Source organism: Ceratotherium simum, chromosome 3 (assembly GCF_057802395.1).
Source record: "Ceratotherium simum simum isolate JZ-2026a chromosome 3, ASM5780239v1, whole genome shotgun sequence".
Taxonomy (NCBI): domain Eukaryota; kingdom Metazoa; phylum Chordata; class Mammalia; order Perissodactyla; family Rhinocerotidae; genus Ceratotherium; species Ceratotherium simum.
In genome coordinates this window covers 78,824,685-78,847,031 of record NC_141902.1, presented here as the reverse complement: position 1 = coordinate 78,847,031, position 22,347 = coordinate 78,824,685, and the positions used below count along the sequence as shown (strand labels likewise).

General features: G+C 42.3%; 1 protein-coding gene across 3 annotated transcripts in view; it reads left to right on the top strand.

Annotated features, from left to right (window-relative positions):
• ENTREP2 (endosomal transmembrane epsin interactor 2) overlaps nt 1-22,347 on the top strand; it is a 447,469-nt gene that overhangs the window by 102,884 nt on the left and 322,238 nt on the right. Inside the window, exon 1 of one of the 3 annotated variants that reach the window (XM_087428833.1) lies at nt 3,086-3,253. The exons of 1 other annotated variant lie outside the window; for it this stretch is intronic. The gene's annotated coding sequence lies outside the window, so the exon portion shown is untranslated. Of the gene's footprint in view, nt 1-3,085; nt 3,254-18,729; nt 18,914-22,347 lie in introns of those variants that run through there. One more of the 3 variants, XM_087428834.1, reaches the window with a different exon arrangement.

Genomic DNA, 22,347 nt, shown 5'->3' with positions numbered 1-22,347 from the left:
ATCTTTTCAAAGAACCAGCTCTTGGTTTTATTAATTTTTTCTATTGTGTTTTTAGTCTCTATTTCATTTATTTCTGCTGTGATTTTTATGATTTCCCTTCTTCTACTGATTTTGGGCTTTGTTTGTTCTTCCTTTTTCCAGTTCCTTTAGGTGCATTGTTAGATTGTTTATTTGAGATTTTTCTTGTTTGTTGAGATAGGCCTGTATTGCTATAAACTTCCCTCTTAGAACCGCTTTTGCTGTATCCCATAAATTCTGGCATGTCGTAGTTTCATTTTCATTTGTCTCCAGGTATTTTTTGATTTCTCCTTTGATTTCTTCATTGACCCAATCGTTGTTCAGTAGCATTTTGTTTAATCTCCACGTATTTGTGGCTTTTCTGATTTTCTTCCTATAGTTGATTTCTAGTTTCATACCGTTGTGGTCAGAAAAGATGGTTGGTATTATTTCAATCTTAAATTTATGGAGACTTGTTTTGTGGCTTAGTATGTGATCAATCCTGGAGAATGTTCCATGTGCATTTGAAAAGAACGTGTATTCTTTGGTTTTTGGATGGAATGCTCTGTATATATCTACTAGGTCCATCTGTTCTAGTGTGTCATTTAAGGCCAATGTTTCCTTATTGATCTTCTGTTTGGATGATCTATCTGTTGGTGTAAGTGGACTGTTAAAGTCCTCTACTATTATTGTGTTACTGTCTATTTCTCTTTTTATGTCTGTTAATAATTGCTTTATATATTTAGGTGCACCTACATTGGGTGCATAGATATTTACAAGTGTTATGTCCTCTTGTTGGATTGTTCCCTTGATTATTATATAATGCTCTTCTTTGTCTCTTTTTCCAGTTTTTGTTTTAAAGTCTATTTTGTCTGATATGAGTACTGCTACCCCAGCTTTCTTTTCATTGCCATTTGCATGGAGTATCTTTTTCCATCCCTTCACTTTCAGTTTGTGAGTGTCTTTAGGTCTGAAGTGTGTCTCTTGTATGCAGCATATATATGGGTCTTGTTGTTTTATCCAGTCAGCCACCCTCTGCCTCTTAATTGGAGCATTTAGTCCATTGACGTTTAAAGTAGCTATTGATAAGTATGTACTTACTGCCATTTTTTAACTTTTTTTTTCCTCATTGTTTTAGTAGTCCTTCTCTGTTCCTTTCTCCTTCTATACAGAATTTATGGTCTCTTTAGTTTGACCTCTGTCTGAAAGCTCTACTCTTTAACTCCCCTCCTCCCTCATTTTATGTTTTTGGTATCATATCTAACCTCTTTTTTGTGCATTTGTATCCATTACCCTCTTCTCATGGAAATAGATAATTTATCCTACTTGTGGTCTTCTTTTTTCCCCTTAAATCAGTCCCTTTAACACTTCTTGTAGCAGTGGTTTCTTGGTGACAAACTCCTTTAATTTTTGCTTGTCTGGGAAAGTTTTGATCTCTCCTTCCATTTTGAATGATAACCTTGCTGGGTAGAGTATTCTTGGCTGTAAGTTTTTTCCTTTTAGCACTTTAAATATATCGTGCCACTCTCTTCTAGCCTGTAAAGTCTCTGCTGAGAAGTCAGCTGATAGCCTTATGGGGTTTCCTTTGTATGTAACTTGTCTTTCTCTTGCGGCTTTTAGGATTCTCTCTTTATCTTTAATTCTGGACATTTTGATTATGATGTGTTTTGGTGTGGGCCTCTTTGGGTTTCTCTTGTTTGGGGCTCTCTGTACTTCCTGTACCTGGATTTCTGTTTCCTTCCTTAGCTTAGGGAAGTTTTCATCTATTATTTTTTGAAATAGAGTCTCTGCCTCTTTGTCTCGCTCTTCTCCTTCCGGGACACCTATAACACGGATGTTAGTGTGCTTGATGTTGTCCCAGAGATCCCTTAGACTGTCCTTACTCTTTTTAATTCTTTTCTCTTTTATCTGTTCAGCTTGGGTAATTTCTTCTGGTCTTTCGTCCAGCTCACAGATCCATTCTTCTGTATCCTCTACTCTGCCTTTGAGTCCCTCTCATTTCCAGTATTGTATTCTTCATTTCTGATTGGTTCTTTTTTATACCTTCCATTTCTTTGTTGACATTCTCACTGAGTTCATCTATTTTTCTCCCCAGATCAGTGAGCATCCTTAACACTCTTTGGTTAAACTCTCTGTCGGGTAGGTTGCTCATTTCTGTTTCACTTATGTCCTTTTCTGGGGTTTTGTCCTGTTCCCTTACTTGGAATGTACTCCTTTGCCTCCTCATTTTGCCTCTTTCCCTGTGCTTGTGTCTACATATTAGGTACTTCAGCTACATCTTCTGTTCTTGGATAGGTGACCTTATATAAGTGATGCCTTAGGAGGCCTGCAGTGTGCTTCCCTCCGTTCTCAATGTTTCAGGGGTGACCCCTATGTGGGCTACGTGTGTCCTTCTGTCGTGGCCTGTTTGCTCTCCCTGTAGGTGCCCATGGAGGCTGAGTTATGCTCCTGGCCAGCTGTTGTAGTGCTCAGCTGCTTGTAGTTGTTGTGGGCCCTTCAGTCTCTTTATCAGGTGTGGGGAGCCCCAGCACAGTTGGCTGCAATTTCTAATACCACATTTGTGTTTCAGTATTTGGTTTAAGTGAGCAGGCCCCCAGCATAGCAGGTTGTTAGGCTTAGGGGCTTACAAATGCTATAAGCCTTCCAGCCTTTAGGTCTCTTGTCAGCTCTCTGAGGATTGCAGCTGGGTGGGGCTGGCCTCAGGCACGGGAGCAGCCAATTGTTTCAGGCTTTGGAACGTGAGTTAAACCCCCATGTGGGTCTTTGAGAAGCACAAATCTTCTGCAGCTGATCAACCCTGCCGGCCACAGGTCCACACACACCGTCAACACAGTCCTGCACTGTGCGTGTGCCCCAACCTCCTGAAGTGGACCCAGTCTCTCCACGGCGGGAGCCCCACACACTCCACCATGGCCCCACTCTCTGCACCCACTCCTTGTGCATGCCCTGCCCCACTGAGGTGGGCCCAGTTGCCAGGCTGCAAAGAATCCAGTCACCAATCTATGGAGGCCCACAAGTTGCCTGAGGGCTTGTTGTTGGGTGGGGCCCGTCCCTAGGCTGGGCTGCCCACCCTGGCTGAGCTGGATTAAATCTGTGCTCTAGTGGTGAGGCAGACCCTGGGCTAGCAGGACTGAGGGAGAACTCCAATGCTGTCTGTGTCAGCACGCCCACACCAGGCCACAACAATTGCCGCTGCCAATGTCCCAGTCCCTGGAGAGGTCTCACCTCTCACTGTGATTCACTCAGAGCCTATCAGGTGAGTCTCTTTTCACCAAAGCCCTGTTCACCTTTCTTTCTGGTGATTTTAGGTTGCTTTCTGAAACGGGTGAGTTTGTGCGTGGGCCCTGTAAGAGCTGGTTTTAATTTCTTTGTGAACCAGCTTTTCTGGGGGTATTCCCCAATGTTTTAGTAGCAGGCAAAGTCAGATATTATCCCACTTGTCTCGATTGTGCTGGGTCCACAAAATGCCCACATTGGGTGTGCTCCCCGGCTCAGGGCCCGCTCCTCCAGGGCGGGCTGTGTACCTGTGGGTTGCTCCCGGACAGCCGTGAGGCGCTGCGGCTTGTGAAGGCGGCGTTTTTCCTCTCCAGAAGGGAGGTTCTGCCTCTTCCACCTCAGTTAGTATTGTCCTTTTTTGCAGGAGTTCCTCTCATCCAGTTTTCATTTCTGTCTCAGGGGTAATTTTTCCACGAGTAGTTGTAAATTGGCTGTGTCTGCCGGAGGAGGTGAGTTCAGAGTCTGCTTACGCCGCCATCTTGACTTCTCCACATAATTTTAGTATTAAACGTTTCCATCCATAGATATTTATTCAAGAATACATTTTTAATATATTCTGGTACGGTTATATATCTATAGGGTTCTTATGTATTTGTTTTCGTTTTATTTCTAGGTACCTGGTTGTATTTAGTTCTAGTTCTAAAAATTGTTTTTTGTTGATATTATTGAAATATAGGAAATATATACATTTTTGTAAGTGTTTTTCCTATAATCTTGCTGAACTCTTATTAGGCCTTGTAGTTTGTATAATTTTTGAATTTTATATTTAGATAATCTTTCTCTCTCAGTAAATAATGGTAACGTCTCTTTCTTTCTAATCCCTGTGACTCTTTCTTACCGTTTCTCTTTCTTATTCCTTGTCTTTCCTGGGAACGCTTTTATATAGTCAGCATTAAGTGTGCTGCTCGCGTCAGGATCTGTGAGGTTCTCTTTGTAAGTTGACATGAGTTTTCAGGGAAGCAGGGGAAACACTGTTGTTGAATTATTAGTAGGTTCATTAATTTTGACTTTAATTGAACTTTTTGTCATTTAAAATAACTTAATTCTACATAAACTAAAAATATTATTTTAACAGTGTGTAGTATGTTTGATAGCATGTTAAAAATTATCATTGCCTTTTATTTCTCATCAGGAAGTTCTAACTCTATATTAATATTTTCAACACTTGAAGTTATAACTTAAAGTTAGATCATAGAATTTCAGCATCCTTCCTCCCTACTCCCCAGGACCTTTAAAGTATCTCTCTTGGTCCTTAGAGTTCCAGAGAACACACTATGACAACCTGATCTAGAACACACTTCTCCTCTCCTTTTATGTAGATGGTGATTGTGAGTTGCTATCTAGCATGTGGAAATTGTAGAATAATAACTAGAACCAAAATATGTTAGACCAAGATGTTCCCACTACACTGGTGCGAACCTAATAATAAATCTAAATACTGACACGTAGTAAGTAATCAGTGCATTCTTAACATTTGCTGATGTTTTACTCATATGACTCTTAGTCCTCACAACAACTTTGCAATCTGAGCATTATTTCCCCCATTTTACAGGTGATAAAATAAACGGTTTGAGAAATTAAGTTACATGCAATAACTGTGGGTCTGATGTAGCTTTCTGGAGATGCTTTTTCCTGCCTGAGAATTTTAGCTTCCCATGCCCATCCAAAAATTCACAAACTATAGAAAATTCAAACCAGCAGTGGAAGTAAAGTATTGTACCAGATGGCTAGGGTGCTTTAACAGGTTGGGCTTGCTACTTGATTGTAAAAAAAGTTAAGTTTGAAATCCTGAGTTTTCGATTCTTTGATGAAGTAGTGCAATTTTCTTGCACTACTAGATAGTGCAAGGCTAGATAGGGCTAGATAATTTAAACAACTGTTTTTACAGTTGAAAGAGGAGATTGATATGTTTAGTGTCCATCAGAAGAATTTTGTTGTAGACTCTCTAGCTTAGCTTTATTGCATGATGTGAGACAAGACATGACCAAGATTAGAAACTAGTTTTCTAGTCATTGACCTAAGTCAAAAATGTCAAGATTGCATTGATACCCCATGCTAGGTATCAACACTAAATAAACAAATCTCTATATTTTCTTTTAACTTTTCCCAGCAATTTGGGAATACTCAAGAAAAGTAGAAGGAAAATATGGAAATGTATTTAGTGCAGTCAGACAGCTGGTGTGGGAAACTTTTTGAATTTACTTTGCTCTTCCTTCAAATCAAAGACTACTTGGATTTAAAGGGCTCTGGAAGGCCTTTTGGGTCTTCCTTCTGGGGGATCTTAGGGTTCGCAGAATTGGAACTTAAAATTTTAGGGAGCAAAATAGTTGATGATTTGTTTCAGAAAGTGCGGGTACTCAGACTCAACAGACCCAGACATGTTCACTGAGGAGGCAGGATGGACAACACTTGACTGTACTCATTTTCCATGGTTAAACTTGAACTCAATGGAATCTTTGAATTTTTAAGTACTGTAGAGCTATTTAGAGGAAGTGATGTCATAATTTCAAGAGAATTAAAATATTTTGTTGAGTACAATATGCTTTAACATTTGTTATGATGATCTTTGGAGGAAAAACCCAGGATGTGTCTAAATCATCAGCTGTCTACCCTTGTGGCATGGTGTAGTTGGGAGAACTATGCCATCATGGCCTCTGATTGTGCAGCTGAGCGAAGAGTCCCAGAATGTGCGCATGTTCCTGGCTTTGCAGGCTGTATCAGGCAATGGCAGGTCCACATGGAGTGGTGACATAAGTTCTTTTTCACAGAACTGCAGACACTGATGGAGAGCTACCATTTAGGCTGCACATGGGATATGCAGACAGATGCAAGGTTCTCTATGTAAAATACTAATGCCTCATTAACTGGATCAGTATTGATACCAATAATTGGCACTGGCCAGCACTTATATAACTTTATAGAATAAAATTGGTTAAACTATTTTTTAACTGCTTTTGTATCCCTGTAAAATATCCACACACAAAACCAAAGAAACAATGAAATGTCAGGCAGCCCTTGTATGTGGACTTCTGTTGTGTTGCTGACTGCCGATAAAGATTGTGCCCCCATGATATCTCCTCACAACCAAGGGTAAGGTCTTATAATAGCAATTACTAATTATCCTTGACAGTTCTTAGCTCTGTAAGGTGTAATCTATATCATGTTGCTTTTTGGTATTTCTGTAAACACCCAGTGAGCATATTATCTTAAACCAGGGACCCCCTCTCAGATGTCTATGGGGCCAGGCAGGTAGCTAAGGAGGAGAGTAAGCAGAGGGCAGTCGGTGCTGCCTCTGCTCCTACTAGTGATTCAACACTTCTGCCAGTTTGTCAGAAGCCAGAATTTTTTGTCATTTTCAATTTTTATTTTATTGAAGTGAAATTTGCTTAACATAAAATTAACCATTTTACAGTGAACAATTCATTGGCATTCAGTGCATTCACATTATTGTGTAACCACCACTGCTATTTAGTTCCCAAACATTTTCATCACCCTAAAAGGAAACTCCATATCCATTAAGCAGTTTCTCCCCATTCCCCCATCCCCTGGCCAATGGAAACCACCAGTCTGATGTCTGTCCCTGTGTACCTACTCTGAGTATTTCAAATAATTGGAGCACTATGTGGTTCTTTTTTTTTCCCCCAAAGCCTCAGTAGATAGTTGTATGTCATAGCTGCACATCCTTCTAGTTGCTGTATGTGGGATGCGGCCTCAGCATGGCCAGAGAAGCGGTGCATCGGTGCACACCCAGGATCCGAACGCCGGCCGCCAGCAGCGGAGCGAGCGCACTTAACCACTAAGCCACGGGGCCGGCCCTATGTGGTTCTTAATTTATCCTTCATTTTTGAAGGATAGTTTTATAGGATATACAATTCCTGATTGACAGCTTTTATTTTTCTTTCAGCACTTAAAAAATGTCATCCCACTGCCTCTGGCCTCCATGGTTTTTGATGAGAAATCAACTGTTAATTTTTTTGAAGGTCACTAGTATATGATGAGTCACTTCTCTCTTGCTGCTTTCAAGATTCTCTCTGTCCGTGGCTTTTGACAGTTTGATTATAAGGTATCTTGGTGTGACTCTCCTTGTGTTTATCCTTCTTGGAGTTTTCTGAGCTTCTTGAGTGTGTAGATTCATATCTTTTATCAAATTTGGGAAGTTTCTGGCCATTATTTTTTCAAATATTCTTTGTACCCCTTTCTTTCTTGCTTCTATTTCTGAGATTTCTATTATGTAGTTGATTGTGTGCTGTGCTTGATGGTATCTCACGGGTCTCTTAGGCTCTGTTCATTTTTCTTAATCCTTTTTTCTTCCTGCTCCTCAGAGTAGATGTTTCTCTTGTCCTCTTTTTGAGTTCACTGATTCTTTCTTCTGCCTACTCAAATTGAAACCCTCTAGTGAGATTTTTAAATTTAAGTTAGTATACTTTTCAGCCTCAGAATTTGTTTGGTTCTTTTTTATAATTTTTCTTTATTGCTATTCTCTAGTTGTTAATACATCATTCTCCAGGTTTCCTTTATCACTTTGTCTGTGTTTTTCTCTAAGTCTTTTAGCATATTTAAGACAGTTGATTTAAAGTCTTTGTTTAGTAAGTCCAATGTCTGTTTGCTCAGGGACAGTTTTTGTTAATTTCTTTTGTAATGGTCTATACTTCTCTGTTTCTTTACATGCTTCATAATTTTTTGTTGAAAACTGGACATTTTAAATATTATACAGTAGTCATTATGGAGATCAGATTCTTCTCTCTCCTCAGGGTTTGTTGTTGCTTGCTGTAGGTTCTAGCTGTTTGTGTGTTTAGTGCCTTTTCTAAACAATTTTGCAAAGTCTGTATTCCTTGTCATGTGTGGTCTCTGAAATCTCCTTTCAGTCGTTGTTCAGCTAGTGTTTTCACAGAGATTTCCTTGAACACCAGGAGCCAAAGAAAAAAAAGAGAGAGAGAGAGAGTGACGAAGAGAGGGGGAAAACCCCCTCTCCTAGTCTTTGCAGAATGGCTCTGTGTTGGGCACTCCTTCAATACTTAGCCAGGCTGTTTACAACTCTACCTTAGCCTACACTTCCTGTGAGATCATCCAGAGGTGAAAAGTCAGTCTTTTATGAGCATGCATCCTGCCCTGGATATGCACATGGCTTTCTGAATTTCCCAGTATACATGGGTGCTTTTGAATGCCCAAATTTCCCAAAGAATATTTCTCCCCAACTTCTCTTTTCAGGCTTTTGGCACTCTGTTGTATGCCTCAGTGGTAATCTTCTGTCCAGGTGGCTGCCAGTTGTTCATTTGCCTTACAGTGTTTTCAAGTGTTGCCTGCTGATTTTCTACCCCGAGTGAGTTCCAAGTTAGGTGAGACAGAGGTGAGCCCCTTGTGCCAGTCCTTCACACAGCCTCCAGACAGGTTAGAACAGACAACACACTTCTTTGTGAATAAGATCTGCTCTGCTCCCTCTGGAACCATGGACACTGGGAACCACTCTGCTCTGGGAAGGTGGGCTGCTATCATGAAGACCACTGCACTGTTGAGTTGGAGAGGAGGGTGGAACAGGGGCAAATAAAAACACACAGAGCTTTCCTTCCATTTTTATGTTACATTTTTTTTTGTTTCAGTGTTCACTTGGTTGTTGTGAACCTTTTACTGTTTTCCAGAATTTTCATGAAGTTGATTCTGACCATTTTTGCTTGATTTTTCAATGTTTCTGTGGAGAGACGGGCCCTTGGAGCTGCCTACTCTGTCTTTTTGCTGATATCCCAGGCCAGAAGCCAGAAGTGTTAAATTGTTGGCAACAAAATAGGTTTGGGCCTTGCAGAGTGAGGCTTAGGGTTAAACCTGTAAGGCCTTAAAAAGGCTAAATGCTCAATGAAACCCAATGAGCAGTAGAGTGATAGGAATTGTACTTCATAACTTAATGGTTTCTTCCCTGCTATATCCCTTAGCTTATTTTGTATTTTTAGATATAGTAATACATTCTTTTAAAAGGCTTTCTTTCATATTATAGGCAATAGACACTTTATTACCTAATTTCATATCATTCAGTAAGAATTTATTCAAGTGAGCTGTGTGAGTTAAGACGTGGTGGGCCCTGAGATGCGATGTGTTTATAAATTAATGCAGCAGCGTCTTCGGTGAGTGTTTCTTTTAGCATAACCACTTTGAAAACTTAGATTTGTTTTCATGCATGATAAGCCTTTTTCTTAGCAGAAGACAAGCAAATAAAAAGTGTGTGTGTGTGTGTGTGGAGTATGTGTCATATAAATGATTATTTTCTGTTGGTAGTGTCTGTGTTTGTTACAGCATATGTTTACACTTTTAAGAGTTTGTGATATGACACTTAAATGGCACAAAATTTTAATATTCATGCCATAATGCTCCTGGGCCTCCTGAACTAGCTGTGGTGTCGGTGGTGTGATTAGAGGTATATTCTTCTGGGGTGATGAGCCACCTTCTGAACAATTTTGGCTGCCCATGTCAGATCTTGAAAAAGGCCCCCAAATCCACATGAAGTCCATGCTGTGGCACACAGATGGGTGTTGTGAATAGAGGAGGCCATAGAGTAGCTTTCTATTTTAACTGAACATTTTTATTGCTAGGTGTGAAGCTCAAGTTGTTCTAGTTCATGAAGGAACAGTCTTGCTGTCAGCCTGTATTGTAACAAATCAAAACATTTAAAAACATCTTAAAAACATTTTATTTGTTCCTTCTGGGCTTTACCATCTGGGAGAGCCCTGGCCGCCCTCCCAGTTTGCATGTGTCTACCTGTGTTTGCCTTGTGTGTCCTGTGGGAGCTTCAGGACCACAAAGAAGGTAACAGCAGTGAAGTAATCATAGCATGAAAGCTTTTATGGGAGGAATCGTAGATTTTTATAACAGCTGAAATTTAGGATATAGCCAGATATATAATTTCCAATGAATTAATAAAATCACTTGTTTTGTAGTTATTTTAAAAATGGAATGATCAGTAATCCCAGCAAGTTATTTTGTGGATATCAACAAACTTACTCCGAAGGTTATATGGAAAAGTGAAAGACCCATTGTAGCCAATATAATCATGAAGGAGAACAGCCAACTTGGAAGACTGATGCTACCTGACTTCAAGACTTACTTGAAAGCTATAGTAATCAAGACAGTGTGGTATTGGCAAAATAATAGACAAATAGATCAATGGAACAGAATAGAAAGCCCAGAAATAGACTCACACAAATATAGTCAACTAATCTTTGACAATGGAGCAAAACTAATTCAATGGAGAAAGGATAGTGTTTTTAACAAAAGGTGCTGAAACAACTGGTTATCCATATGCCAACTCTTCACAAAAATTAACTAAAAATGGATCATGGACCTAACTATAAAACATAAAATTGTAATATTTTAGTGAATAACATAAGGACAAATTCTAAATGACCTTGGTTTTGGCAATGACTCTTTAAATACAACCCTAAGGCATAATACATGTAAGAAAGAATTGATACACTGGACTTTATTAAAATTAAAAACTTCTGCTCTGCAAAAGACATTGTCAAGAAATGAGAAGACAAGCCACAGACGGGGAGAAAATATTTGCAAAAGTCATGTCTGATAAAGGACCATTATCCAAAATATACCAAGAACTCTTAAAACTCAAGAAGAAAATGAACAACCTGATTAAAAAATGGGCAAACTACCTGAACAGACACCTCACCAAAGAAGATATACAGATGGCAAGTAAGCATATGAAAAGATGTTCAATGTCATATGTCATTAAGGAATTAAAAATCAAAACAACCTTGAGGTACCACTAAACACCTATTAGAAGGGCCAAAATCCAGAATACTAACACTAAATGCTGGTGAGGACGTGGAAGAACAGAAACCCTCATTCACTGCTGATGGGAATGCAAAATGGTACAGCTTCTTTGGAAGACAGTTTGGTAGTCTCTTACAAAACCTGACATTCTCTTACCATACAATCCAGCTACTGTGCTCGTTGGTATTTACCCAGATGAAGGTGGAGTATGGGTGGTTTTTCGAACAGTGAAACTATTCTGTATGATACTATCATGGTGGATACATGTTAGTATTTGTTTGTTGAAATCTGTAGAATATACAACCTCAAGAATGAACTCTAACGTGAACTGTGAACTTGGAGTGATAATGATGTATCAATGTCGGTTCATCCATTGTAACAATGTGCCGCTCTGGTGGGGGATGTTGGTGATGGGGGAGACTGAGTGTGTGTGGGGAGGGAGTATGTGGGAAGTCTCTGTGCTTTTTGCTTGATTTTTGCTGTGAACACAAAACTGCTCTAAATAACAAAGTCTGTTAATTAAATAAATTTAAAAAGTGCAAAGTTCAGTGGGGGCTGAAGGCAGGACGCCACTCATTCATCAAGTCAGAGGAGAGCTGTAGCAGTCCTGACAAGGAAAATGTTGTCTAGGACTAAGTTCCATGGTTTATAAAGGAAGGTTAAGGTACTGCTCTTTGCCTTCTCCTTGCCTTCATTTCCCCGAGTGTACACAACCAGGGTATATTAAGCATGCATATAATTTAATATTTTTAATCTTTATGCCTTATAAATATTTAGTTCAGAATATTCTTTAGGTTATAAGTAGGTGTGGTTATTCACACTAACCTCAGATGTGGAGGGAATGTGTGGCTTTGTTATTTTTTGTATAACTCGCCTATTTTATGAATGAATCTTGCATCTGCTTGGAAGTCGGGATAGGTTAAGCACATAATTTAATATTTTTAATCTTTATGCCTTACAGATGTTTTTAAATTAATTAATTCTATTTTATTCAAACAGATCCCTTAGGCCATTATCACTTGAAGTGTGGCCCGTAGATTGGGAGTGTCTGCATCTCGGGGAGCCTGTTAGAAATGCAGGATCTTGGGCCCCACCACAGACATGCTGAATCAGGATCTTCTTTGTACCAGCACCCCCAGGGGATCTGTATGCACTCTTTGGTCTGAAAAGCACCCTAGAGGTACTGCTGACCCTCCCCTGCAGGCTCTTCTCCAGAATGGCAGGAGTTGCAGGGACACTGTGGCTGTCTGATGTCACAGGGGGTGAGGAGCGGGGAGCACAGTGTCCTTTGGTGGTGTGGACCCTCCAGGCAGCGTCCCTTCTCCACCTGCTTGCTGCTGTCCTGTTGCCTGCTGTTCAAGGCTCAGTCTAGGCAGGAGCAGTGTGTTGTCTGGTCTCTCGTGCCTGATATGGCCTGGGGGCCCTCCCTGGCTGACTCAGTTCCTCATGGCTCCTCACAGGAGCCATGTTTGACATGTCCCTGTCAGGCCTTTTGGGTCCTCTCCTCTCCTTGCCATCATGGGCCCTTGTCTCCCTTCTAAGTTACCCGGCTACCCCTCTCCCACTACTGCGGCTGTAGGATTGTCTTGGTCCCACTCACACCCCTCAGGAAGTTAGAGTGGCTTGGGAAATCGTACATTAAGTGCCTCCTCCTGCCTGCCAGGTTTTCTCTGTTGTGTCCAGTCCAGTGGTGTGGCTCTGCTCCCTGGCCTGCTTCTTGGACACTCCTCTCCTCTGCTGGGAGATGGGAGACCAGACAGGACCTATGCTGTCTCCCCAAGTTCCCCTAACTCTGCACATCCCCTCCTTCCACCAAGGCCCCTTTGTCTCCCTCACACCCTCCTCTGACTGTAGCCATTGAACCTCGTGGCCTCCCTGCCCTGGCTGAGGAGCTGTCCACTCTCAGAGGGATGAATACTGTGCACCACGTGTCCTCATGATCCCGTTAGGGGTGGACATCTGGCTCTTGTTGGTGTGTGTTTGTGTTTCTGCTTTTTGCTCTTTACATAGTTACATTCTTGGATACTTGTCTGGTTATTTCCTTGGCATGAACCCCTAAAAGTGAAACTGTAGCTGGTGCAGATTGAGATGTGCTGTATGTGTAAAACACTCCCAGATTTCTAAGACTTGGTGGGCATACAGAATGTACAACATCTCATTAATAATATTCTATATTGTTTACATATTGAAATGATAATATTTTTGATGTATTTGGTTGGGGGAAATATTAATTTCTTTTTGTTCTTTTTAATGTGGCTATTAGGAAATTTTAAATTACAGCTAAGGCTTGGATTATGTTTCTCTTGGTCAGTGCTGCCCGGAGGGAAACAGAATGTGATCTGCACAAGAAGAAGAATTGTGCAGTAGGGTAGATACAAGTGTTTAAAACAGGTCACACCTTTCAGCTGCCCAAGGTCCACACACCCCGTTCCTCTCAGTATGTACTTTCAGAATGCCCTTGTCTGCATGAAGTGCACCCACCTCCTCCCCAAGAGAGTGAAGCTTGTGTGTCTCCTCCAGCTCAGGGTCTAGACATGATTTGCAGGCCACCTTGGTCCAGTCTGCAAGGAGATCTCCCTGGACCACTGTCCCCTGCCATGTCTGAGATGGGCAAGATGCCCCTGGGGCTGTGGCTCTTTCACAGCCACATCCTATGGCCCCAGGGGCTAGTGATTGGCAGTGTAGGCTTATCTGAGGCTGTTATTGGCCAGGCTTGGTGTCTCTCTGGTACTACAATTCCCTGAAACATTTCATAGGCTTTAGTGTGTATCCACTCCCTGAACTCTAAGGCTAATAACCAAAGCCAGAATCTTGGTTTCTTTGTCTCCTAGCAACAGATTCTCTCCCCAGCCCCCTTTTTTTTGGAAGTTTTTGTTGAAGTCTAACATACATGCAAGTATGGAAGTTCAGAGAGAGTCCCTGTGGTCAAGCTTGGGTCACAGCCCTGTGCCTTGGCTCCTGAGTGGAGAGGGAATGATGCATCAGCTGTCAGGACCGCACCCAGGATACACCCAGACTACAGCGAGCCGGGGAGAGGGAAACAGGAAGGGCAGTAGTATGTCACAAATGCAAATCTAGGGAAATAAAAAGTCGTATCTGTAAGAGGAAGAAGGAAGATAAATATATTAGATGTAGTAAATGTCCCTGCAGTTAGTGGCTTAAATCCGCTATTAAAATAGATGTAGTCAGAGAATAAAATTTAGCCCTAAGCTTTTAAAAAATGACAAGGGTAAAACAAAGGAACCAAGAACGTTTAAACATAGTGGGCAAAGGTACACAAGACAGGTGCAGATGAAAAGAAGCAACATTAAATCAAGGCAGAAGGCATCAAAGAGAATGAGTAAGGTCATTTTATGGTAAGAAAAGGTAAATTCTGCAATGGAGATAAAATTGTCCTGATCCTTTACAAAAAAATACAACCTCAAAATACACAAAATAAAAACTATTAAAAATACAGTGAGAAATTGACAAAATCACAGTTGTAGTCTGAAAGTTGCTCATTTCTGTCTTTGATGGATGAGATAAAATGAATAAAGATATGAAATAATCTAATAATATAAAAAGACAAAGTTAGTAGCTATATACTTATATTCTATTCTACCAGCAGAAAATACCCATTTATTTCAAGTATTGGTGAACCATTTAAAAGATTGATGATATTCTAGGTCTTAAGGAAAACATCAGCTTGTTCTAAAACATAGAAATTATATATATATGACCATCATGTTATAAAGCTAGAATTTAATAAAGGGATAGATAAGACAACCAATTGTTGTTTTAAAAAAGGCAAACAGAGCCAGCCCTGATGGCCTGGTGGTTCAAGTTTGACACTTACTGCTTCGGTGGCTCAAGTTTGCTTCCTGGTCATGGAATCGCATTGCTCATCTGTCAGTTGCCATGCTGTGGTGGTGGCTCACATAGAAGAACTAGAACAACTTACACCTAGGATATACAGCCATCTACTGGGGCTTTGGGGAGGAAAAAAAATGAGGAAGATTGGAATAGATGTTAGCTCAGGGAGAATCTTTCAAAAAAAAAAAAAGGCAAACAAACAAATAAAAATGAATAAGTAAAAACAGCCACTAGGCCAGATCACCTTTGAATCAAAGGGGAAAGTAAAACTTAAATTTCAGACTCTTAAAAAAATAAACATGGTACCGTTTATATATAGTTTGAAAATGCACAAAACAATGTTGTTTTAGGAAGCCTTCATTTGTAGTGTAAGTATAAAAATGCGTCGAAGTAATAACCACCACATATTGGATGAAAATTTGAAAAAAGAAATAACAGTAATACTCTCTATCAAACTTATGTATATGTCCTCATAAGAAAATTTGTAGTTTCAGTGCTTCTATTGTTAAACAATAAAAATTTTAAAAAATGAACTGAATACGCCACTCAAATAAACTAGAAAAAATGCAATAATCCACATCCAAGTAAAAATAGGAGGAGAGAATAAAGATAAAATTGGAGATGAAAAATTAGGAAGCAGAAAAATAGTAAAATTGATGAATAAATCTAAGAGCTCGTTCTTGGAAAAGACCAATAAGATAAAGAATCATGTATCTGATAAGAATAATTTTCCTCCCCAAAAGCAGAAAAACAAAGAAAATATATTGGACAAAATGGGGATGTAATGCAGAGATAAGCTTTTAAACATACGAAGTGTTTGTGCAACTCTAATATATTTGAAAATCTTATTGAAATAGATGTTCTTCTATGAAAAGATACCATCACATTTTCTTAAGAAGCAGCAAACCCCCAAATGGACTAGTATCCAAGGAAGAAATAGAAAAACGGCATTCAAGGAAATGTTTGGATATGTTTATAAAGGAAAAGGGGAAGGGAGATGTCTCCAGTTAGCTATTAAAATGTGTAACTGGTACCTCAATAAAAAGTCAGTAAAAAGATAATGAATGAGCAGTTTTAAAAAGAACAAATAAAAATGGCCAATAAACATAAGCAGCATGATTTGAGTCTGGATAAAACCTCACTAGTAATTAAATCAGTAACGTTGATGACAAGATGACGCTCTTGGTCTTCAGGCAGCCTGGACTGGGCAGATGCCCAGGCTCCTGGCACATCCCTGGCAGTCGTCAGCCTGGGATTTGGGGCATGTTGCTTTAATTTTCCAAGCCTCAGCTTTCTCACCTATAAAATAGGCATAATAATTCCTGACTCTTTGGGTTGTTGTGAGGGTTAAATGAAATAATTTATGCAAAACTCTTTAATACAATGCCTGGACCATGGTGAGCAGTCAATACATAGTGGATCTTAGGGTTAGTGTTATTATTGATATATTTTGTCTATCAAATCAGAAAGATTTAAAGAATGGTAAAACTCATTGCTGGTGGAGATGTGGAGAAATAGGAGTGCTTATACGCTGCCCCTTGCCTGGATGTGCTCTCGGAGAGCGGGCCCGTCTGTGACCTATTTATGGTCACATCCCCACCCCTGCCACAGCACCTGGCTTGTCACAGGTAGTGTTTATTCTTTTCATTGCCATTTGCGTGGAGTATCTTTTTCCATCCCTTCACTTTCAGTTTGTGAGTGTCTTTAGGTCTGAAGTGTGTCTCTTGTATGCAGCATATATATGGGTCTTGTTTTTTTATCCAGTCAGCCACCCTATGCCTTTTAATTGGAGCATTTAGTCCATTGACGTTTAAAGTAGCTATTGATAAGTATGTACTTACTGCCATTTTTTAACTTTTTTTTTTTTTTTTCCCCTCAGTGTTGTAGTAGTCCTTCTCTGTTCCTTACTTCTTCTATACAGAATTGATGGTCACTTTAGTTTGACCTCTGTCTGAAAGCTGTACTCTTTAACTACCCTCCTCCCTCCTTTTATGTTTTTGATATCATATCCAACCTCTTTTTTGTGCATTTGTATCCATTACGTTCTAATCGTGGAAATAGATAATTTTTCCTATTTGTGGTCTTCTCTTTTCCCCTTAAATCAGTCCTTTTAACATTTCTTGTAACACTGGTTTCTTGGTGACAAACTCCTTTAATTTTTGCTTATCTGGGAAAATTTTGATCTCTCCTTCCATTTTGAACGATAACCTTGCTGGGTAGAGTATTCTTGGCTGTAAGTTTTTTCCTTTTAGCACTTTAAATATATCCTGCCATTCTCTTCTAGCCTGTAAGGTTTCTGCTGAGAAGTCAGCTGATAGCCTTATGGGGTTTCCTTTGTATGTAACTTGACATTCTCTTGCAGCTTTTAGGATTCTCTCTTTATCTTTAATTCTGGACATTTTGATTATGATGTGTCTTGGTGTGGGCCTCTTTGGGTTTATCTTGTTTGGGGCTCTCTGTGCCTCCTGTACCTGGATGTCTGTTTCCTTTCTTAGGTTAGGGAAGTTTTCATCTATTATTTCTTGAAATAGATTCTCTGCCCCCTTGTCTCGCTCTTCTCCTTCCGGGACACCTATAACACGGATGTTAGTGCGCTTGATGTTGTCCCAGAGGTCCCTTAGACTGTCCTCACTCTTTTTAATTCTTTTCTCTTTTACCTGTTCACCTTGGGTAATTTCTTCTAGTCTTTCTTCCAGCTCACAGATCCGTTCTTCTGTATCCTCTACTCTGCTTTTGAGTCCCTCTAATGAATTTTTCATTTCCAGTATTGTATTCTTCATTTCTGATTGGTTCTTTTTTATATCTTCCATTTCTTTGTTGACATTCTCACTGAGTTCATCTATTCTTCTCCCCAGATCAGTGAGCATCCTTAACACTCTTAGTTTGAACTCTCTGTCAGGTAGGTTGCTCATTTCTGTTTCACTTAGTTCCTTTTCTGGGGTTTTGTCCTGTTCCCTTACTTGGAATGTATTCTTTTGCCTCCTCATTTTGCCTCTTTCCCTTTGCTTGTGTCTACGTATTAGGTAGGTCAGCTACGTCTCCTGCTCTTGGGTAGGTGACCTTATGTAAGTGATGCCTTAGGAGGTTTCCAGTGTGCTTCCCTCAGTTCTCAATGTTCCAGGGGTGGCCCCTATGTGGGCTACGTGTGTCCTTCTATTGTGGCCTGTTAGCTCTCCCTATAGGCGCCCAGGGAGGCTGAGTTATGCTCCTGGCCAGCTGTTGTAATGCTCAGCTGCTTGTAGTTGTTGTGGGCCCTTCAGTCTCTTTATCAGGTGTGGGGAGCCCCAGCACAGTTGGCTGCAAGTTCTAATAACACATTTGTGTTGCAGTATTTCTTTTAAGTGAGTAGGCCCCCAGTGTGGCAGGTTGTTAGGCTCAGGGCCTTACAATTGCTGTAAACCTCTAGCCTATTAGGTCTCTTGTCAGCTCTCTGAGGATTGCAGCTGGGTGGGGCTGCCCTTAGGCACAGGAGCACCCAATTGTTTCAGGCTTTGGAAGGTGGGGCAAACCTCCTATGTGGGTCTTTGAGAAGCACAAGTCTTCTGCAGCTGACAAGCCCTGTTGCCCACAGGTCCACACACACAGTCAACACAGTCCTGCCCTGTGTGAGCGCCCCGACCTCCCCAAGCGGACCCAGTCTCTCCACGGCGGGAGCCCCACACACTCTGTCACCACCCCACACTCTCCACCGGCTACTTGTGCACACTCTGCCCTGCTCAAGTCAGCTCAGTTGCCAGGCTGCAGAGAATCCAGTCACCAATCTATGCAGGCCCACACGTTGCCTGAGGGCTTGTTGTTGGGTGGGGCCAGTCTCTAGGGTGGGCTGCCTGCCCTGGCTGAGCTGGATTAAATCGGTGCTCTAGCGGGTGGAGCAGACCCTGGGCTAGCAGGCCTCAGGGAGAACTCCAATGGCATCTGTGTCAGCAGGCTCACACCAGGCCACAACAATGGCTGCCGCCAATGTCCCAGTCCCTGGAGAGGTCTCACCCCTCACCGAGATGCACTCAGGGCCTATTAGGTGAGTCTCTTGTCACCGAAGCACTGTGCACCTTTCTTTCTGGTGATTTTAGGATGCTTTCTGGAACGGGTGAGTTTGTGCGCGGGCCCTTTAAGAGCCAGTTTTAGTTTCTTTGTGAACCGGGTTTTCTGGGGGTGCTACCCAATGCTTTAGTAGCAGGCAAAGTCAGATATTATGCCGCTGGTCTCGATTGTGCTGGGTCCACAAAATGCCCACAGCGGGGGCGCTCCCCGGCTCAGGGCCCCGCGCCTCCAGGGAGGGTGCGTACCTGTGAGCTGCTCCCGGCGGCCGTGAAGCTGGCAGCTTGTGAAGGCGGCGTTTTTCCTCTCCGGAAGGGAGTCTCTGCCTCTTCTACCCCAGTTAGGATTGTCCGTTGTTGCAGGAGTTCCTCTCATCCAGTTTTCAGTTCTGTCTCAGGGGTAATTTTTCCACGAGTAGTTGTAAATTGGCTGTGTCCACGGGAGGAGGTGAGTTCAGAGTCTGCCTACGCCGCCATCTTGACTCCGCCTCTCGGTAGTGTTTATTCTGAATGAGTTTCAGGGAACCTGGCAAGCCTTTGAGGGTCAGTGGCAGTGTGATTCTGAAGCCCTGAAAATGTCCCTGTTTGACTCAGCTGTTCCATGTTTTGGAATTTATCTTGAGAGAACGGCCCATCATTAATGCAAAAATATGCTATAAATGGGCACATAAATGTCCTCTTCAAGGGGATTAGCTAAGTCCATATTCTCACGGAGGGTGCCGTTAGCATATTGGTCTGGTTCGTGTGCACAAGAGCCGTGCGTGGCAGGTGTTCTCCCCGCCAGCCCTCCAAATCCGGTAACACTCCCTGGTCCTGGTAGCAGCCAGCTGACTCCTGAACAATGCTCTCTACCCACGTGGTGAAATCGCACATGGTCATTAAATAGTATTTTGTAAAAGTGTATTTGTTGATGTGAAGGAGCAGAAGGACATATAAGCAGAAGGAACATTTTGTAAAAGTGCATAGAAGAGTCTGTACAGGATGACCCCCTATTTGGTCAATATGTATTTATGTAGATGCATGGACGAAGTCTCTACGAGTGCATATCGAGAAATTAACAGTGTAGTCTGTGACTGGTATGACATAGGTCATTTTTCTTTCTTTCTTTTTTTTTGGTGAGGAAGATTCACCGTGAGCTAACATCCATTGGAAATCTTCCTCTTTTTTTTTTCGCTTGAGGAAGATTAGCCCTGAGCTAACATCTGTGCCAGTCTTCCTCTATTTTGTACTTGAGATGCCTCCAACAGCATAGCTGATGAGTGGAGTAGGTCTGCCCTCAGGATCCAAACCCGCGAACCTGGGCCGCCAAAGGGGAGTGCGCAGAACTTGAACCACTCAGGCAGGGGCCGGCCCCTGGGTCATTTTTCTTATTGGTATTTTCCACAGCAAACATGCATTACTGTGAAATGAAATGAAGAAGCAAAGCAACCTGCATCCCTCGTGCGCCAGGGGTCTTGGCCTCAAGGCCTGCTCCACGGCACATGGTGAAAGGAGCTCTGCAGCCTCACTGCTCTCCCTGTCTCTGCTCCAGGGGCAGGAAGTGGGACGTGCCCCAAAGAGGAGCTGATGCAACACAGCACCTCTTGGTGGTGAAGGCGCAGAGGGAGGTGGCAGGACAGGAGGCTGGAACTGGCCATGCTGCAGCCCAGGTGGCCAGACCTGAGTGGGCTTCCAGGCCTGTTGCTGATGGGATGGGGTCTGTCTGTGAGCAGCCAAGCTCAAGGTGGACCTGCAGAAGGACAGGCTCGAGGAAGGACAGGTGGCAGCCCATGCAAGAAGCAAGCGCCCTGTGGCTTCTGATGAAAACAACCAAGGCCCAGAAGCCAGCTGGGGAGGGGAGGTGGTGAGGGGCAGAGGTGGGGATACATGTCCAGTGGCCCTGCCTGGTGGCTGTGAAGACTTGGTGGCCGACCCATGTGGATGGACATGTCCTTCCTTTTTGTAAACCCCATGCTGACCTCCTCAGTTCCCTGGGGGCAGCAGGCACTTGGTACCTGTTTAGCAAATGAACTTTCTAGTGTCATTTTCGTCTGACCTTTTGTCTCATGAAGTCTTCTGGAAAAAAGGAAGGATCAGCTAATGGCTCTCTTGTAAGTCCTAACAGATGTGAACATAGATTGTATGTCTTTTTTGGGGGAGCATGGGGGTATTGGGATGTCAACTTTACAGTGGTTTCTGAAATTGTAAGCATATAATAAAATACACAAAATGCTTTTTCAAAATATTACACCCATTATGTAAACAACCAGTTTCGTTTTAAAATGTTATTATTTTTAGGATAAAAAGAATTGCAGATTTTAGTTATAAAAATTATAGAGCTAAAGTTTCATCTTGAATGGTATAATTTGCTGTCTAAAATTTATATGTATGTATTATGTCTCTAGGTTTCAGACTATTGCCTTTTGACATTTTGTACGTTTGCATTTGTTTCCATTTGCAGATCTGTCACATTTTCCCAAAACATGATTATCTTATCTGTGATTGTTTCTTAATAGGCTATTATCTCATGGATAGATATTAATGTGCACAGGATACAGATGCCCACACCTGGGCAGAGACATCACTGAGAAGTGATCTAGGAGACCTGTCGCCATGGGTCAGTCATCCTTCCATTGGATCCGGTTTTCCTGGAGACTGGAAGACGTGCGTGTACAGGTTGACTGGTTGACTAGGGGGAGCAGAAACTGGGCCTGGCATCCAGAGTGCTGGCTAGTCTCTCAGGACTCGCGTTCCATTCTGTGATGGGCTCATGTCCTCTCTGGGGGATGATGTGGACCCTTCAAAGATGCCGCCTTCTCTTCATTTGCTCTCTCTCTGGACATCTAGGGCCGTGTCTCGCCTTAGAGGCCCCTCTCTCTGCCCTGGCTGTGCCCTTGTCTTTCACCCTGCCTCCCTCAGCCCCTCTTGCCCTCCGGTCTTGTTTTTCCGTCTGCCGTGGTGAGAGTCAGCTTCAGACCTCTTCTAAGTTAAGCGTGCTCCGCAGAGCTTGGAGTGGATAGTTCCCTCCACATCCTTGTCTGCCTGGGACTGCAGGAGGTTGCCAGGGGAGCCGAATGGAGCCCAGCACGTTTTCTGGCCATGCCATCAGTCACAGAACCCAGCCCTGTGTGGGGAGCCACGGAGGGCTTTCCTGCTCAGCTCTGTGGCAGTAATAACAGTAAATACGAAGAGCTCACAGGGTCAGGCACCTGCTGTGAGCCTGGCGCTGGCCTGAGAGCCTTGTCCGACCCCAGCATGGTGCTCAGAAGCGGCAGGTACTTCCGGCATCATGCAGATGAGGACAGAAGACACAGACTGGCCCCCAGACCATGCTTGTCGCCCCTACCCCACACTGCCTATCTGTTAAATGCTGCTTGTGTTTCAGTGTGAACCTGTGCTCTTTGTGGAGGGCCTGACTCTTTTCTGGATTATACAA